General features: G+C 45.7%; 1 pseudogene; it reads left to right on the top strand.

Moving 5' to 3' along the window:
- Positions 1 to 3,686: 3,686 nt before the first annotated feature.
- On the top strand, positions 3,687 to 3,804 carry LOC126215540 (5S ribosomal RNA; annotated as a pseudogene).
- Positions 3,805 to 17,715: the final 13,911 nt, after the last annotated feature.

Below are 17,715 nucleotides of genomic sequence, written 5' to 3'. Positions count from 1 at the left end.
CGAATGCCAGGGTCTTAACATCGTCTCAGAAGCCAAGCCAAGAACATTTAAGATCACACAGGAAAAATCCCAACTGAACTAATAAATTGTGCCCCAACACCAGTACATAAGATAAGCTAAGGCACCAAAGAACATTAGGTTCTCCATGTGCCCGCTCCTCCCATCAGGAGCAGGAATGAAAGATGGAAAAAAAGGGAAAAAAAATCCCCTGATACTGGCACGACACGTGTCAAATAAATCTGCACCCCTAAGCGCTCTACCGTAACGCCACTTCACTGAATCCGTCAGCTTCCGCAACAGACGTCAATTTTTCTGTAGCACGAGGTGCATTCAAGTTCTAAGGCCTCCTATTTTTTTTTTTTTTGTAATTAACTACTCACCCGAAATCGATGAAACTGGCGTTACTTCTCGACGTAATCGCCCTGCAGACGTACACACTTTTTATAACGCTGACGCCATGATTCCATGGCAGCGGCGAAGGCTTCTTTAGGAGTCTGTTTTGACCACTGGAAAATAGCTGAGGCAATAGCAGCACGGCTGGTGAATGTGCGGCCACGGAGAGTGTCTTTCATTGTTGGAAAAAGCCAAAAGTCACTAGGAGCCAGGTCAGGTGAGTAGGGAGCATGAGGAATCACTTCAAAGTTGTTATCACGAAGAAACTTGCGTAACGTAAGCTCGATGTGCGGGTGCGTCGTCTTGGTGAAACAGCACACGCGCAGCCCTTCCCAGACGTTTTGTTGCAGTGCAGGAAGGAATTTGTTCTTCAAAACATTTGCGTAGGATGCACCTGTTACCGTAGTGCCCTTTGGAACACAATGGGTAAGGATTACGCCCTCGCTGTCCCAGAACATGGACACCATCATTTTGTCAGCACTGGCGGTTACCCGAAATTTTTTTGGTGGCGGTGAATCTGTGTGCTTCCATTGAGCTGACTGGCACTTAGTTTCTGGATTGAAAAATGGCATCCACGTCTCATCCATTGTCACAACCGACGAAAAGAAAGTCCCATTCATGCTGTCGTTGCGCGTCAACATTGCTCGGCAACATGCCACACGGGCAGCCGTGTGGTCGTCCGTCAGCATTCGTGGCACCCACCTGGATGACACTTCTCGCATTTTCAGGTCGTCATGCAGGATTGTGTGCACAGAACCCACGCCGGCCGGGGTGGCCGTGCGGTTCTAGGCGCTACAGTCTGGAGCCGAGCGACCGCTACGGTCGCAGGTTCGAATCCTGCCTCGGGCATGGATGTGCGTGATGTCCTTAGGATAGTTAGGTTTAATTAGTTCTAAGTTCTAGGCGACTGATGACCTCAGAAGTTAAGTCGCATAGTCCTCAGAACCATTTGAACCATTTTTGAACAGAACCCACAGAAATGCCAACTCTGGAGGCGATCTGTTCAATAGTCATTCGGCGATCCCCCAAAACAATTCTCTCCACTTTCTCGATCATGTCGTCAGACCGGCTCGTGCGAGCCCGAGGTTGTTTCGGTTTGTTGTCACACAATGTTCTGCCTTCAATAATCTGTCGCACCCACGAACGCACTTTCGACACATCCATAACTCCATCACCACATGTCTCCTTCAACTCTCGATGAATTTCAATTGGTTTCAAACCACGCAAATTCAGAAAACGAATGATTGCACGCTGTTCAAGTAAGGAAAACGCCGCCATTTTAAGTATTTAAAACAGTTCTAATTCTCGCTGCTGGCGGTAAAATTCCATCTGCCGTACGGTGCTGCCATCTCTGGGACATATTGACAATGAACGCGGCCTCATTTTAAAACAATGCGCATGTTTCTATCTCTTTCCAGTCCGGAGAAAAATAATCGGAGGCCTTAGAACTTGAATGCACCTCGTAGTCGGCACTCTCACGATCGCCGCCATAACAGCAGTCGCTGTTACAACACCGACTTCCTCGTCACCACTGGCTGCTCCACACACGTACGTCTACTGCAGCGCCCCTGGCTTTTTATTCCTGCACTGAGTCTTGTCTGTTTTGTGTAGTCGTTTTCATTTACACGTCAGCGCCGTCTGCCGAACTGAACCTGAACTAACACTGACACTGTTTGCTGATGATACAAGTATAATTATTAATCCAGTAAAAGAAAGTCCGATTGAAAATGGTACCAATAAGGTCTTCGGAAGAGTTATTATTTGGTTTTCTGCGAATGAGCTTGCTCTGAACTTTGAAAAAAACACAGTACATCCAATTTTCTGTTGCAAAAAGTATGTTGTTGTTGTTGTCTTCAGTCCTGAGACTGGTTTGATGCAGCTCTCCATGCTACTCTATCCTGTGCAAGCTTCTTCATCTCCCAGTACCTACTGCAACCTACATCCTTCTGAATCTGCTTAGTGTATTCATCTCTTGGTCTCCCTCTTCCATTTTTACCCTCCACGCTGCCCTCCACTGCTAAATTTGTGATCCCTTGATGCCTCAGAACATGTCCTACCAACCGGTCCCTTCTTCTTGTCAAGTTGTGCCACAAACTCCTCTTCTCCCCAATTCTATTCAATACCTCCTCATTAGTTATGTCATGTACCCATCTAATCTTCAGCATTCTTCTGTAGCACCACATTTCGAAAGCTTCTATTCTCTTCTTGTCCAAACTATTTATCGTCCATGTTTCACTTCCATAGATGGCTACACTCCATACAAACACTTTCAGAAACGACTTCCTGACACTTAAATCTATATTCGATGTTAACAAATTTCTCTTCTTCAGAAACGCTCTCCTTGCCATTGCCAGTCTACATTTTATATCCTCTCCACTTCGACCATAATTAGTTATTTTGCTCCCCAAATAGCAAAACTCCTTTAGTACTTTAAGTGTCTCATTTCCTAATGTAATCCCCTCAGCGTCAGCCAACTTAATTCGACTACATTCCATTATCCCCGTTTTGCTTTTGTTGATGTTAATCTTATATCCTCCTTTCAAGACACCATCCATTCCGTTCAACTGCTCTTCCAAGTCCTTTGCTGTCTCTGACAGAATTACAATGTCATCGGCAAACCTCAACGTTTTTATTTCTTCTCCAAGCATTTTAATACCTACGCCGAATTTTTCTTTTGTTTCCTTTACTGCTTGCTCAGTATACAGATTGAATAACATCGCGGAGAGGCTACAACCCTGTCTCACTCCCTTCCCAACCACTTCTTCCCTTTCATGCCCCCCGACTCTTATAACTGCCATCTGGTTTCTGTACAAATTGTAAATAGCCTTTCGCTCCCTGTATTTTACCCCTGCCACCTTCAAAATTTGAAAGAGAGTATTCCAGTCAACATTGTCAAAAGCTTTCTCTAAGTCCACTAATGCCTGAAATATAGGTTTGCCTTTCCTTAATCTATTTTCTAAGATAAGTCGTAGGGTCAGTATTGCCTCACGTGTTCCAACATTTCTGCGGAATCCAAACTGATCTTCGCCGAGGTCGGCTTCTACCAGTTTTTCCATTCGTCTGTAAAGAATTCGCGTTAGTATTTTGCAGCTGTGACTTATTAAACTGATAGTTCGGTAATTTTCACATCTGTCAACACCTGCTTTCTTTGGGAAAAAGTATAATTCCTTCAATAAACGTAACACGTCAAAACAAATCAGTATCCAGGGTAGAGCATCCTAAGTTTTTGGGTGTACATATAGATGAGAATCTTAATTAGAAAATTCATAATTTGGATCTCCTAAAGCGACTAAGGCAACGGCATTGCCGCAGTGGATACACCGGTTCCCGATAGATCACCGAAGTTAAGCGCTGTCGGGCGTGGTCGGCACTTGGATGGGTGACCATCCAGGCCGCCATGCGCTGTTGACATTTTTCGGGGTGCGCTCAGCCTCGTGATGCCAAGTGACGAGCTACTGGACCGAATAGAAGCGGCTCTGGTCAAAGAAAATAATCTTAACGACCGGGAGAGCGGTGTGCTGACAACACGACCCTCCTATCTGAATCCTCATCTGATGATGACACGGCGGTCGGATGGTCCCGATGGGCCACTTGTGGCCTGCAGACGGATTGAGTGCTAAAGCGACTAGGTTCAGCAACTTTTGCAATCAGAATAATTGCTAATTTTGAGGATACAGAAATTAGTAAGCTACCAACTTTGCCTACTTCCACTCTCTGATGCCATACGGAATAATATTCTGGGGCAAGTCAACACTTAGGCAAAAGGTATTCACTGCTCAAAACAAAGTAGTTAGACTAATGTGAGGGATTGATAGTCGCACATGTTGTAGGCACCTGTTTAACGGCTCTGAGCACTATGGGACTTAACTTCTTAGGTCATAAGTCCCCTAGAACTTAGAACTACTTAAACCTAACTAACCTAAGGACATCACACACACCTATGCCCGAGGCAGGATTCGAACCTGCGACCGTAGCAGTCCCGCGGTTCCGGACTGCAGCGCCAGAACCGCTAGACCACCGCGGCCGGCGCACCTGTTTAAAAAGTTAGGAATTCTTACAACTGCTTGACAGTACATTTACTCAGTAATGAAATATTTTCTCAACAAAATGGACCAGTTTAAAATCAACAGCGACATTCATGTTTACAATACCAGGAAATAGAAGGGTGGACACTGTCCTTTACTTAATCTATCTTTGGCACAGAAAGTGGTAAAATATGCAGTAATAGTTACAAAAACAAATTGAAATCATATCTCTTTGACAACTCCTTCTATACCATAGATGAATCCTTGAATATGAGTAAATAAATCTGGAGATATAATATATGCATTTTGTGCCATTTAAGGGAATGGGATAGATAATAGAAATATTTAGGTATAATACTATAATGTAAACAAAAAAAGAAACAGAAAAAAAGAAAAAAACTTGTTTCCTGTGCGCATTTCTTGTGCATTTGACACATTCCACATCATAACGGTTTTCCTTGCTATTGATCAATAGAACAGGTAACTAACTAACTAACTAGCCGTGGAGTTTGACATCTGAATGGTGAACGTGAGGTTGTGACAGACCGTTGTCTTTACGAAAAAATAGAAATATAGTAACAAAATGAAGCAACAAGCAGTGACAAATACAGAATTCATAGTGGAACTTGTCAAAGGTCGCATGGTAAATTGCTCACACTCCTGCGAACTGAAAGAACAGGAAAGGAGTCATCCAGACATTTCAGAGTGCCAACGGCCTTGCCGCACTGGTAACACCGGTTGCCGTCAGATAACCGAAGTTAAGCGCTGTCGGGCTGGGCTAGCACTGGGATGGGTGACCATCCGGTCTGCCGAGCGCTGTTGGCAAGCGGGGTGCACTCAGCCCTTGTGAGGCAAACTGAGGAGCTACTTGACTGAGAAGTGGCGGCTCCGGTCTCGAAAACTGACATACGGCCGGGAGAGCGGTGTGCTGACCACACGCCCCTACATATCCGCCTCCAGTGAGGCCCGTGGTCTGAGGATGACATGGCGGCCGGTCGGTACCGTTGGGCATTCATGGCCTGCTCGGGAGGAGTTTAGTTTTAGTTGAGACACTTTAGAAGACACTTTTATTTTGCTCCAGAAAATGTATACTATCAAATACATCGAGGAAGATCTAGGACGCAGTAAATAACGGCTTCTTCCGTTGTCATTTCAGTCTCGTCCGTCCCCGGCAGCTGCGTGGTGCCATAGTGTGTTCGGCCAGAGAGCTGGTTGGCATCTGTAATAAAAAAAACTGAGTGGAAGGATCAACAAATGAACTTCAACGGATGTCATGTGACGTCCGCAATGACGAAACCCAACGATCAACAACGAACAAAAATGCAAAAAAAAAAATGGTCAGTGCGACAAAATGTCCATCTTAAAGGCCCGGTTCGATTACCGGCTGGGTCACAGATTTTCTCTACTCAGGGACTGGGTGTTGTGTTGTCCTTATCATCATCATTTCATCCACATCGACGTGCAAGTCACCGAAGTGGCGTCGAATCGAAAGACTTGCACCCGGCGAACGGTCTACGCGACGGGAGGCCCTAGTCACACGACTTTTACATTATTTTGTTTCTATCTCATTATCTTGTTAATTGCCAAATAACATCGAAAATTATTCTTCTCCTCAAAAAATCTGACTTTTAGACTGTTGAAATAATGTTCATTATAACACATTTATCTACTCACTTTCTTATTTCTGGATGGTGTACATTTTTTCTCTAAAAAAGGTAAACATTTTCTGCTTTCAGATGTACTGTCTCCCTTGTAGGAGAACACTATGCAACTTTTCAGTGTGCCACGAAAAGAAAACAAACTACATAAGGATGAAGAAGACACGAAAGTACAAAGTCTATTTCTATAATAGGAGTCGGCGCTGTGTTCGCCAACGCCTATATACACTGAAGAGGCAAAGAACCTGGTACACCTGCCTAATATCGTGTAGGGCCCCCGCGAGCTCGCTGAAGTGCCGCAACACGACGTGGCATGGACTCGACTGATGTCTCAAGTAGTGCTGGAGGGAACTGACACCATGAATGCTGCAGGGTTTTCCATAAGTCCGTAAGAGGACGAAGGGGTGGAGATCACTTCTGAACAGCACGTTACAAGGCATCCCAGGTATGCCCAACAGTGTCCATGTCGGTGGAAGTGTTGCCACTCTGTAGCAATTCTGGACGTGTGGAGTGTCGCATTGTCCTGCTGGAGTTGCCCACGTCCGTTGGAATGCACAATGGACACGAATGGATGCAGGTGATCAGACAGGGTGCTTACGTACGTGTCACCTGTCAGAGTCGTATGCAGACGTATCAGGTGTCCCATATCACTCCAATTGCCCACACCTGTACAGAGCCTCCACCAGCTTGAACAGTCTCCTGCCGACAGGCAGGGTCCATAGATTCGTGAAGTTGTCTCCATACCTGTACACGTCCGTGCGCCTCAATACAATTGTCACTCGTCCGACCAGGCAACATGTTTCCAGTCATCAACAGTCCAATGTCGGTTTTGACGGGCCCAGGCGAGGCGTAGAGCTTTGGGTCGTGCAGTCATTAATGGTACACGAGTGGGCATTCGTTTTCGAAAGCCCATATCGATAATGTTTCGTTGAACAGCTCGCAAGCTGACAGTTGTTGATGGCCCAACATTGAAATCTGCAGCAATTTGCAGAAGGTTTGCACTTCTGTCACGCTGAACTTAAAGGATCTTTTTTCCGCCGCAGTGATGTCGCAGATTTGATGTTTTACCGGATTTATGATATTCACGGTACACTCGTGAAATGGTCGTGCGGGAAAATCTCCACTTCATCGCTACCTCGGAGATAGTGTCGTTCGTGCGCCGATTATAACACCACGTTCAATCTCACTTAAACTTGCTAGCCCGCCATTGTAGCAGCAGTAACCGATGTAACAACTGCGCCATACACTTGTTGTCTTATGTAGGTGTTGCCGACTGCATTGACGCATTCTACCTGTTTCCATATCTCTGTATTTGAATACGCATGCCTGTACCAGTTTCTTTGGCGCTTCATTGTATTATTATGCATATAATCACGCATAATGACGGGCGATTTCTTGTAAAATTCAACTACTCGAGAACTTATTTGGCCATAATTCTGTAATGTTCTACACATTTTATTTGCAAAAGATCATAAGACGACAAAAATCTTGTCTCCTCACGTGACACGCATTCGCGACACGGTGGTTAGAACCACGGGCGAGTGCTAAGATCTCTCAGGCATTAACATCATCGTGACACGTTTTCAGGTAGTTGTTGTTGTTGTTGTTGTGGTCTTCACTCCAGAGACTGGTTTGATGCAGCTCTACATGCTGCTCTACCCTGTGCAAGCTTCTTCATCTCCCAGAACCTACTGCAGCCTACAACCTTCTGAATCTGCTTAGTGTATTCATCTCTTGGTCCCCCTCTACGATTTTTACCCTCCACACTACCTTCCAATATTAAATTGGTGATCCCTCGATGCCTCAGAACATGTCCTACCAACCGATCCCTTCTTCTGGTCAAGTTGTGCCACAAACTCCTCTTCTCCCCAATTCTATTCAATACTTCCTCATTAGTTATGTGATCTACCCATCTAAACTTCAGCATCCTTCTGTAGCACCACATTTTGAAAGCTTCTATTCTCTTCTTGTCCAAACTATGTATCGTCCATGTTTCACTTCCATACATGGCTACACTCCATACAAATGCTTTCAGAAACGACTTCCTGACATTTAAATCTACACTCGATGTTAACAAATTTCTCTTCTTTAGAAACGCTTTCCTTCCCATTGCAGCTACATTTTAAATCCTCTCTACTTCGACCATCATCAGTTATTTTGCTGCCAAAATAGCAAAACTCCTATACTACTTTAAGTGTCTCATTTCCTAAGCTAATTCCCTCAGCATCACCCAACTTAATTCGACTACATTCCATTATCCTCGTTTTGCTTTTGTTGATGTTCATCTTATATCCTCCTTTCAAGACACTGTCCATTCCGTTCAGCTGCTCTTCCAAGTCCTTTGCTGTCCCTGACAGAATTACAATGTCATCGGCGAACCTAAAAGTTTTTATTTCTTCTCCACGGATTTTAATACCTACTCCGAATATTTCTTTTGTTTCCTTTACTGCTTGCTCTATATACAGATTGAATGACATCGGGGAGAGGCTACATCCCTGTCTCACTCCCTTCCCAACCACTGCTTCCCTTTCATGCCCCTCGACTCTTATAACTGCCATCTGCTTTTTGTACAAATTGTAAATAGCCTTTCGCTCCCTGTATTTTACCGCTGCCACCTTTAAAATTTGAAAGAGAGTATTCCAGTCAACATTGTCAAAAGCTTTCTCTAAGTCTACAAATACTAGAAACGTAGGTTTGCCTTTTCTTAATCTTTCTTCTAAGATAAGTCGTAACGTCAGTATTGCCTTTCGTGTTCCAACATTTCTACGGAATCCAAACTGATCTTCATCGAGGTCGGCTTCTATCAGTTTTTCCATTCGTCCGTAAAGAATTCGCGTTAGTATTTTGCAGCTGTGTCTTATTAAACTGATTGTTCGGTAATTTTCACATCTGTCAACGCCTGCTTTCTGTGGGATTGGAATTATTATATTCTTCTTGAAGTCTGAGGGCATTTCGCCTGTCTCATACATCTTGCTCACCAGATGGTAGAGTTTTGTCATGACTGGCTCTTCCAAGGCCATCAGTAGTTCTAATGGAATGTTGTCTACTCCCGGGGCCTTGTTTCGACTCAGGTCTTTCAGTGCTCTGTCAAACTCTTCACGCAGTATCTTATCTCCCATTTCATCTTCATCTACATCCTCTTCCATTTCCATAATACTGTCCTCAAGTACATCGCCCTTGTATAAACCCTCTATATACTCCTTCCACCTTTCTGCCTTCCCTTCTTTGCTTAGAACTGGGTTGCCATCTGAGCTCTTGATATTCATACAAGTGGTTCTCTTTTCTCTAAAGGTCTTTTTAATTTTCCTGTAGGCAGTATCTATCTTACCCGTAGTGAGATAACCCTCTGACTCACTTAAATAGTTTCATCTGACCTCGCACACGTCGTTCGCCCACTAGATAAGTCGGAGCAACACTCGTTTGACCTTACGACTACTATAGTGGTCATGCGAACTGCGTTTTCTGCCCGTCAAATCTGGCGCCCCAGTACCGCGTGCCGGAACACGCTCAGATTTGCGCGCCTATCTCGTCGTGTTATACGCAGAATCCTCCTCGGACATCGATGGCGACATGGTGCCAGCGTTTTAAGGTGCCGCCTGTAAACTTCCCAGGATTCAGATCCGCAAAGCAGGACGGGAATCACAACCGAATTCCATACTAGCATCTCGTTGCAGCACTGAAATTGTGGTTGTCGGCCGGCCGGAGTGGCCGAGCGGTTCTAGGCGCTTCAGTCTGGAACGGCGCGACCGCTACGGTCGCAGGTTCGAATCCTGCCTCGGGCATGGATGTATGTGATGTCCTTAGGTTAGTTAGGTTGAAGTAGTTCTACGTTCTAGGGGACTGACGACCTCAGATGTTAAGTCCCATAGTGCTCAGAGCCATTTGAACCATTTTTTTTGTGGTTGTCACGTACTGGAGGTATTAGCCTGCCGAACGTTGCTCCACTACTCAAGTCTCCGAATCTATAGTATTGACTGAAAGAGGAAAAAGAGATGAAAATTTTACATCAACGAAACGAGTTATTCTCCATAAGAATTCCACCAGAATGGTAGTTCTTCACTCGAACGCCGATGCAACTTGAGACACACTATGTGATCAAAAGTATCCGGACCCCCCCAAAAATATACGTTTTTCGTATTACGTGGCCGGCCGATGTGGCCGTGCGGTTAAAGGCGCTGCAGTCTGGAACCGCGCGACCGCTACGGTCGCAGGCTCGAATCCTGCCTCGGGCATGGATGTATGTGATGTCCTTAGGTTAGTTAGGTTGAAGTAGTTCTACGTTCTAGGGGACTAATGACCTCAGCAGTTGAGTCCCATAGTGCTCAGAGCCATTTGAGCCATATTACGTGCATTCTGCTGCCACCTATTGGCAGGTACTCAGTAGTCATTAGACATCGTGAGAGAGCAGAATGGGGCGCTCCACGGATCTCACGGACTTGGAACGTGGTCAGGTGATTTGGTGTCACTTGTCTCATTCGGATTGAGAGATGTGCACTGTAAGCACACTTCAGGTTCTAAGCGCCGTACGTCACGCGCTTCCGTTACTTTCTTTCTACACTCATCACTGATAACTAGAGGCACCTGTTTTTCGCAAAGCGCGGAATCGCGAAATTTTCACGAAATTTTACACATTTTGCTGAAAACGCGAAACTATTTACTTTTAAGCCAAATCGGGAAATAATTGACGAAACTTTGCAAAATCTCGTCATTTGAACTTAACTGCAGAAATTCAATTGGAGTTATGGTAATACAGCCTGGATATCGATTGTACACCATTTCGATACGTATAATATATCGAGTATTCCAAAGACATTCAACAATGTTCTGGATGTTCTGGCGGTGTATTCAGTATTGCGTGTTGTAATTCGTTGTGGATCCCCGGTGCATTGAGTGTGGTATTTTGTGTTGTGTTGTCGTGCTACAGATGATTAATATGGTAGTGACAGTTTTCGACCGAGAAAAGGAAGTTTCGTCCGAAGGATTTTATGTTTTCGACAAAAGTAAGACGATACTGGCACTATGGGACTTAACTTCTGAGGTCATCAGTCCCCTAGAACTTAGAACTACTTAAACCTAACTAACCTAAGGACATCACACACATCCATGCCCGAGGCAGGATTCGAACCTGCGACCGTAGCAGCGCCTAGAACCGCACGGCCGCAACGGCCGTCTGGGAAGATACACTGCTGGCCACCGTAAATGCAACACCAAGAAAGACAAGAGGTAGCACAACAAGATTTATTTTGTAGATAACATGTTGACCAAGTATCAAATGATTACGTTACAGACGTCTGTGACATGTGGTTCCTGCCAGAATCAGTAGCCAGAGTAGCCGCCATTGTTGGAGATCACCGCTGCCACACGTCTCGGCATGAGTCAAAGAGACGTTGGATGTGTTCCTGGGGTACAGCAGCCCAAGCAGCTTCCACACGTTGCCAAAGATCATCTGGTGTGGCAGCTGGGGATGTAATCTGGGTCACTCGTTGAGCAACCGTGGACCACATGTTTTCTATCGGCGAAAGATCCGGAGAGCGAGGCGGCCAGAGAAGCAATTCAATCTGGTTATTGACGAAGAACCTTTGGACAATGCGTGCCACGTGTGGTCGCGCATTATCCTGTTGAAATATGGCTGTGGCCGAGCCCTGAAGGTAAGGAAGGACAACTGGCTCCAGCACCTCGGATATGTAGCGCCGGCTATTTAAAGTACCGGCAATGCGTACTAGAGGCGTGCGAGAGTAATATCCAATACCGCCCCATACCATAATACCCGGTGCAAGACCAGTGTGGCGGTGCATAATGCAGCTGTCCAGCATCCTCTCTCCACGGTTTCTCCACACTCAAATCCGGCCATCGTGGTGCTTTAGACAGAAGCGTGCCTCGTCAGTAAAGACAACGTCATTCCGTTCTGCCGTCCACATCCGTCTGTCATCACACCATTGGCGACGGAGACGTCTGTGGTTCTGCGTCAATGGTAGACGAAGCAATGGACGTCTTGCGGACAGACCACTCTGCTGTAAACGGCGTCGAATGGTACGCGCAGACACTGGATGATGCGTTACAGACGCAATGTGCTGTGCTACGGTTCGTGATGTCACTGAGCGATCCGTCACTGCCATGCGCACAATTTTCCTATCAGCACGTGCAGTGGTGCACCGAGGTGAATGCGATCGACCACGTCGGTCCGTCGTACCCTCCTGCATCCAACGGTCACACATCCGCATTACAGTTGTTTGGTTTCGTCCAACACGACTAGCGATTTCTCTGTATGATAATCCACAATCTCGGTAGGCCACTATCCTTCCTCTGTCGAACTCGGATACTTGATCAAAAGATGTTCGCTGTTGTCTACGAGGCATAACTGATCGTCTTGTGAAACAACCACAAGGTAAACACACGTGCCGAACGTACACTCGTCGAAATCGCCAAGCCTTAAATGGCGCTATGAGGTGGCGCCACAGGCGCGAGTGATGTGCGTCTGCGCTGAAATTCTAATCAGTTGCATATCTCATCGCTGCAAACCCATGGTGTCAATTTCACTTGATTCGGATGCTTCCTTCAGGGTGTTGCATTTACGGTGGCCAGCAGTGTACTTATGTGCAAATACTGCAATGTGCGTATTGAGTGGCAGAGGAAGCACACGCGCCTGAAACACATTAATAACAGTTCTTCCCATAAGAAGAACAAGGAGAAGGCGCTAACAACTACTGGTATAAAAAGACAAGCTACGCTCACGGAAGTCACTGTAGGGGCAAAACGAGCGAAAAATGATAAAGAAGAATTCCTTTTATCGACTACTCGAGCTTTCATTGAGGCTAACATTCCGATGGAAAAAGTTGACCATGCGAAGTTGAGAGAATGGATGAACAAATACATACCAGGTTTGTGTAAAGCTGTAGTGGAGGCTTTGTGGATCCCAGTCAGTAATGTTGATAGTGAGAGATCATTTTCTAGATACTGCAGCATAATGTCTGACAGGAGAACAGCTCTGACTCCCAGTAATATGGAAGTCATGGTGTCCTTGGCTTTCTCGGGCTGACTTGTGTGTTGTGTACATAGACTAGGACAGGATAAATGTTTTCCAAACTTCCATGATTTATAAGTTTTATGCTTCTTCAATTTATGTAAAATAATAGATTTTCACTGCAAATGTGCCATAAATGTATTTCCTGTACCTTTTACTGCTGAAAAGTGGAAATAAAATTTAACGAAATTATTGAGGAAATGGAAGAAAAACTAGCGAAAAATATACCGAAATAACTTTTTAAAAATGACGAAATCGGGCAAAAATGTTCACCACAAACGAGGCGCGTAGCGCTCGCGTTAGAATCACGGCGTATTACGGCTCGTTCACGGTGAATGGAAGCGAACAGGTGGGAACAGGCATTCGCAAACAATTAGCCTGCGGTCTGTCATTCCCTGAACCTGTCAAAGAGCGTTTACATCGCAGGAAGAGTAGACGAGAAACAAGTACAGCCTGCCGAACCCACGAACGCCACGTAAACATTACGCTGACGCAACGGCGAGAGCGATGAGTCAGTGAGAACACGTCTGCACTCTACAGCGCTGACAAGGATACGACAAAATCAGAGCCGCGATACGAAACGCTCGTTTTCAGCGGAAATCGTTTTGGTCGCGTAGCGAAAGAAGTACACAGGAGTTTGAAGTTGTACTTGAGACTCGTGCAGGTAGTGCATCCGATGCCGAGCTGTGGATTGAGCTTTCCTTCAAACTTCTAGTCCGTAATTTCGGATATAGTCGGCTGGGGCTTCTCTATGGGTTCTCATTACAGCATATACACACATGCTAATAAATTATGGATAATTGCAGAATGTGGTGCCACACAACGTGGCACTACACAAAACTGGCGCTAGTAGCGTATGCACATAGGGAACACACACGACACAGATCTGTACGTCCACGGTATTGGTGATAAGTTGAGAAAACCGTCCCGAAACACATGTGCTACAAAACGCCACTGTTTCCTGCACATGTACCCCGACATCAATACGGGATATGATCACCATGCACAAGTGCACAGGCCGCACAACGGGTTGGCATACTCTGGATCAGGTGGTCGAGCAGCTGCTGGGGTATAGCCTCACATTCTTGCACCAGTGCCTGCTCCTGAAGCAGATCTTAGGATCTCTTAATTCTATAAATTACAATCTAAACATAAATGAATGATGAAGGCAATGAATCCAACTAAATGATAAACGTTGTTCCTCCTTATATATTTATTGTAGAAAAAACCTTTATATTACAAAGTTTACGTTTCCTAAGTAAAATTACTAATCAAATGCCCAACTCTGCCCCTTATTATGACTGAGCAAAATGACTGACATCATCTACGTACCAAACACTAGAAGACACTACTTTCAAACATCTATGGTGGTGTGGAACCTCAGCGGAAATAAACTAACGTGATCACAGCTGTTAAGTTTTTATAGCCCTAATAAGCCGAAGCAATTTGCGGTATCACTGCGTCTGGTGCAGCGAAGTGATGGTTCTCGTACTCGCCTGCGACGATGGAAGAACTCCAGCCGCAAAATAAAACTCTTTCAAACACCAGGACGGCAGAAGGCGGCCCTCTGACTATAATGCAGTCTTCTCCTCTCTGTGTTCTACAGACGAGAAACGCGAACTCCCAGCCACAAGGACGGAGTTCACATAACGTAAGTGTAGGCAGAGGAAGTGCTCTCAATCACTGAACGCTGCGTACTCAACGATGACTTCCAACCCGGAGGTGAATTCCAGAATCGCATAGGTTCGCAACAGTACAGTGCCTAACTGTTCTAACTATAAACTCTCCTGAGAGCAAAGACAGCAAGTCCGTCTGTACCAACAAAGCTGATACCGAGCGACCGTCACACACGGAAGTCCTCGTCTCTCCACCGCTGGCGTCCCAGCAAGGCTCTGCTCTCCACCCTCGTAGTTCTGAAAACGAATCATATTCCTGAAACCACGGAATATTCTCTCTCACTACAGATTCTTCTGAACGCCGACCAACCATATTTTAGTCTTTTGTCATCCAGCGCGGAAAGTTTGCGAGGAAATAGCTATACTCGTACAATGGTACGCTTCTGAGTAAAAATCCTTGTAAATAACCCAGCCTGCTTGGTTTCCGAGGTGCCGCTTCTTTGTTCCTCTCACCTGCGTTCAAGATTTTTAGCGTTCGGTAGTATTATCCGGTTGTCCTTGCGGCCCCTACTGCAATAGTGGCCAGCCATCACCCTATTGTGCTCCAGAGCTCAGGTGCCACGACGTCCGTCTAGCTACTTCGTGTGTTTAAGCAGGACCAACACCTGTGCGGGCCTTCCACCCAGATCTTGTGTTCTGCCTGTCGTTTCAACTCCACTGGCGTTCCAACCTCTACTAGTATCGGCAATCATTACGCCGTATTTATAATAAAGACACTCTGTCACCTTTCATGCAATAAGCGTTAAGAATTATTTACAAGGCGTACGTCACAATGTCAATCTCCTTTAAATATTCACATATAGGATGTACAACCTATCAAATTGTGGTTGTAGTTCATTGCAAAGTATGTGGATGAGTGCTTGTAAGGTGCGAAATTATAGCCACCTTACAAGTCTACTTCTCAGAAGTGGCTATTGGTAGTTTCTAACATCCCACCTCCTCATCCCCGAAGAGAATTAGCACTGAAAAAAGAATGGCACAAATGCTGTGACAACCGTCTCTAATCAATACATGAAGACTTTCTACATGAAGATCTCAGGCTGAAATCTCGGAATCCTTCTTGGATTCTAGGAAAGAAGCTGGCCCAAGATCAGTTTACAGTAGGTGAAGCTTGGCGCAGCGACTGGCTGTCTTCAAACACAGATAGTTCTGGACTGATCTCGGACCCAACCAAGCAAACCCCTGGTTTCAACCAACCCAGGAAAATCTGGACATGACTTAACCGGATAAGAACCCAACACGACAGATGTCAGTTTTGGAAGCACAAGTGGAAGCTTGGTGATAGCCCATTGTCCGACTGTGCAGACGTGCCTCAGACCATCAGCCACATCGTTATGAATTGCCCACTTAAATTTTTACACTAAACAGATTCAGAAGAATGTAGGTTGCAGTAGACATGAAGAGGCTTGCCCAGGATAGAGTAGCATGGAGAGCTGCATCAAACCAGTCTCTGGACTGAAGACCACAACAACAACAACAACCAAGATGGCATGCTTCTATAAATATTCAATTCGCAGTTGCTTTAAAATGTGCAAGTTACGATACGAAAACGAGCAGTTACGGAATTCAGTATTGTGTCCCTATCTCCCCACGTCGAATGCGAACGGAAGCTGATAGCTTTTTACCAAGGAAAATCGCCAAAAGCCGTATACGGCCATTTGGAGATTTTACTTGGTAACTATTTAACCAGATGAGAGGTTCCATGCCCTCTTTTGCATGACTCCTCTGATTTTCATCAATTTCATTAATGTTTTACATCATTGCATGGTGGTAACAGGCCGAATAAGGTTACTGTAATGAGAGTATTTGTACTGAGAAAAATTACTTTTCACTTGATGCCCTAGCCCGTTGGGTTACTTCCCTGGGTGCCCTGTGAGAGGCGAGCACTGGAGGACTCGGCACACTGCGTTTCCAGTTGGGGACTGCACTTCTGTCAATTCTGAGAGGGTCGTACATCAATGGGCTTAAGAGCCTGCTCGAACGACTGATGTCAGTCGAGTTTCGCCTATTGTATGCAGGGCGAAACGACCTGCGAGACGTCTGAGTGTTGCCGCAGTTTATGTGTTTAGCCGGCCGGGGTGGCCGAGCGGTTCTAGGCGCTACAGTCTGAAACCGCGCGACCGCTACGGTCGCAGGTTCGAATCCTGCCTCGGGCATGGATGTTTGTGATGTCCTTAAGTTAGTTAGGTTTAAGTAGTTCTAAGTTCTAGGGGACTTATGACCTCAGCAGTTGAGTCCCATAGTGCTCAGAGCCATTTGAACCATTTTTTTATGTGTTTACCGTTCCGGCACATCCGGAACGAAGATTCCTGGCACCGACTGACTGCATTGTCCTCCTGATTCTGAGAATACTTGTGGACTGTGCCCTGCTGGGTGCGACTGTCTGGCGCCGGATGGCCGGTGGTCTAGGCAGGTTGTTTTCGTAGCCAGTCAAACGGCAAGTTCAGTGCCCAGAGCTGAATAGCAGAGGCACGATTGGTCAACTTAAACTGAGGCTAGTTGACGTCATAAAGCCCTGCTCGAAATTGGAGGGAACGGTCGATATTGGCGTGGATGATGTTCTGAGACAATGTGAGGGAATTTTGGAATCAGAACTGAATGCTGATTCGCAGTTTTTCGAGGAGAGTAGGGAGTAGAGCAATGTTGGCTTCACTCTTGCGTTGCGCGGCAGGGGATTCGGGATCTGATCTTCCTCGGAGTCGGATAGTCTTGCGACTTGGACATCTCGGAATCCTTCTTGGATTCTAGGAAAGAAGCTGGCCCAAGATCAGTTTACAGTAGGTGAAGCTTGGCGCAGCGACTGGCTGTCTTCAAACACAGATAGTTCTGGACTGATCTCGGACCCAACCAAGCAAACCCCTGGTTTCAACCAACCCAGGAATCAGAACTGAATGCTGATTCGCAGTTTTTCGAGGAGAGTAGGGAGTAGAGCAATGTTGGCT

Source organism: Schistocerca nitens, chromosome 12, assembly GCF_023898315.1.
Source record: "Schistocerca nitens isolate TAMUIC-IGC-003100 chromosome 12, iqSchNite1.1, whole genome shotgun sequence".
In the NCBI taxonomy this organism is placed as follows: domain Eukaryota; kingdom Metazoa; phylum Arthropoda; class Insecta; order Orthoptera; family Acrididae; genus Schistocerca; species Schistocerca nitens.
This window is presented reverse-complemented; position numbering and strand designations above follow the sequence as displayed.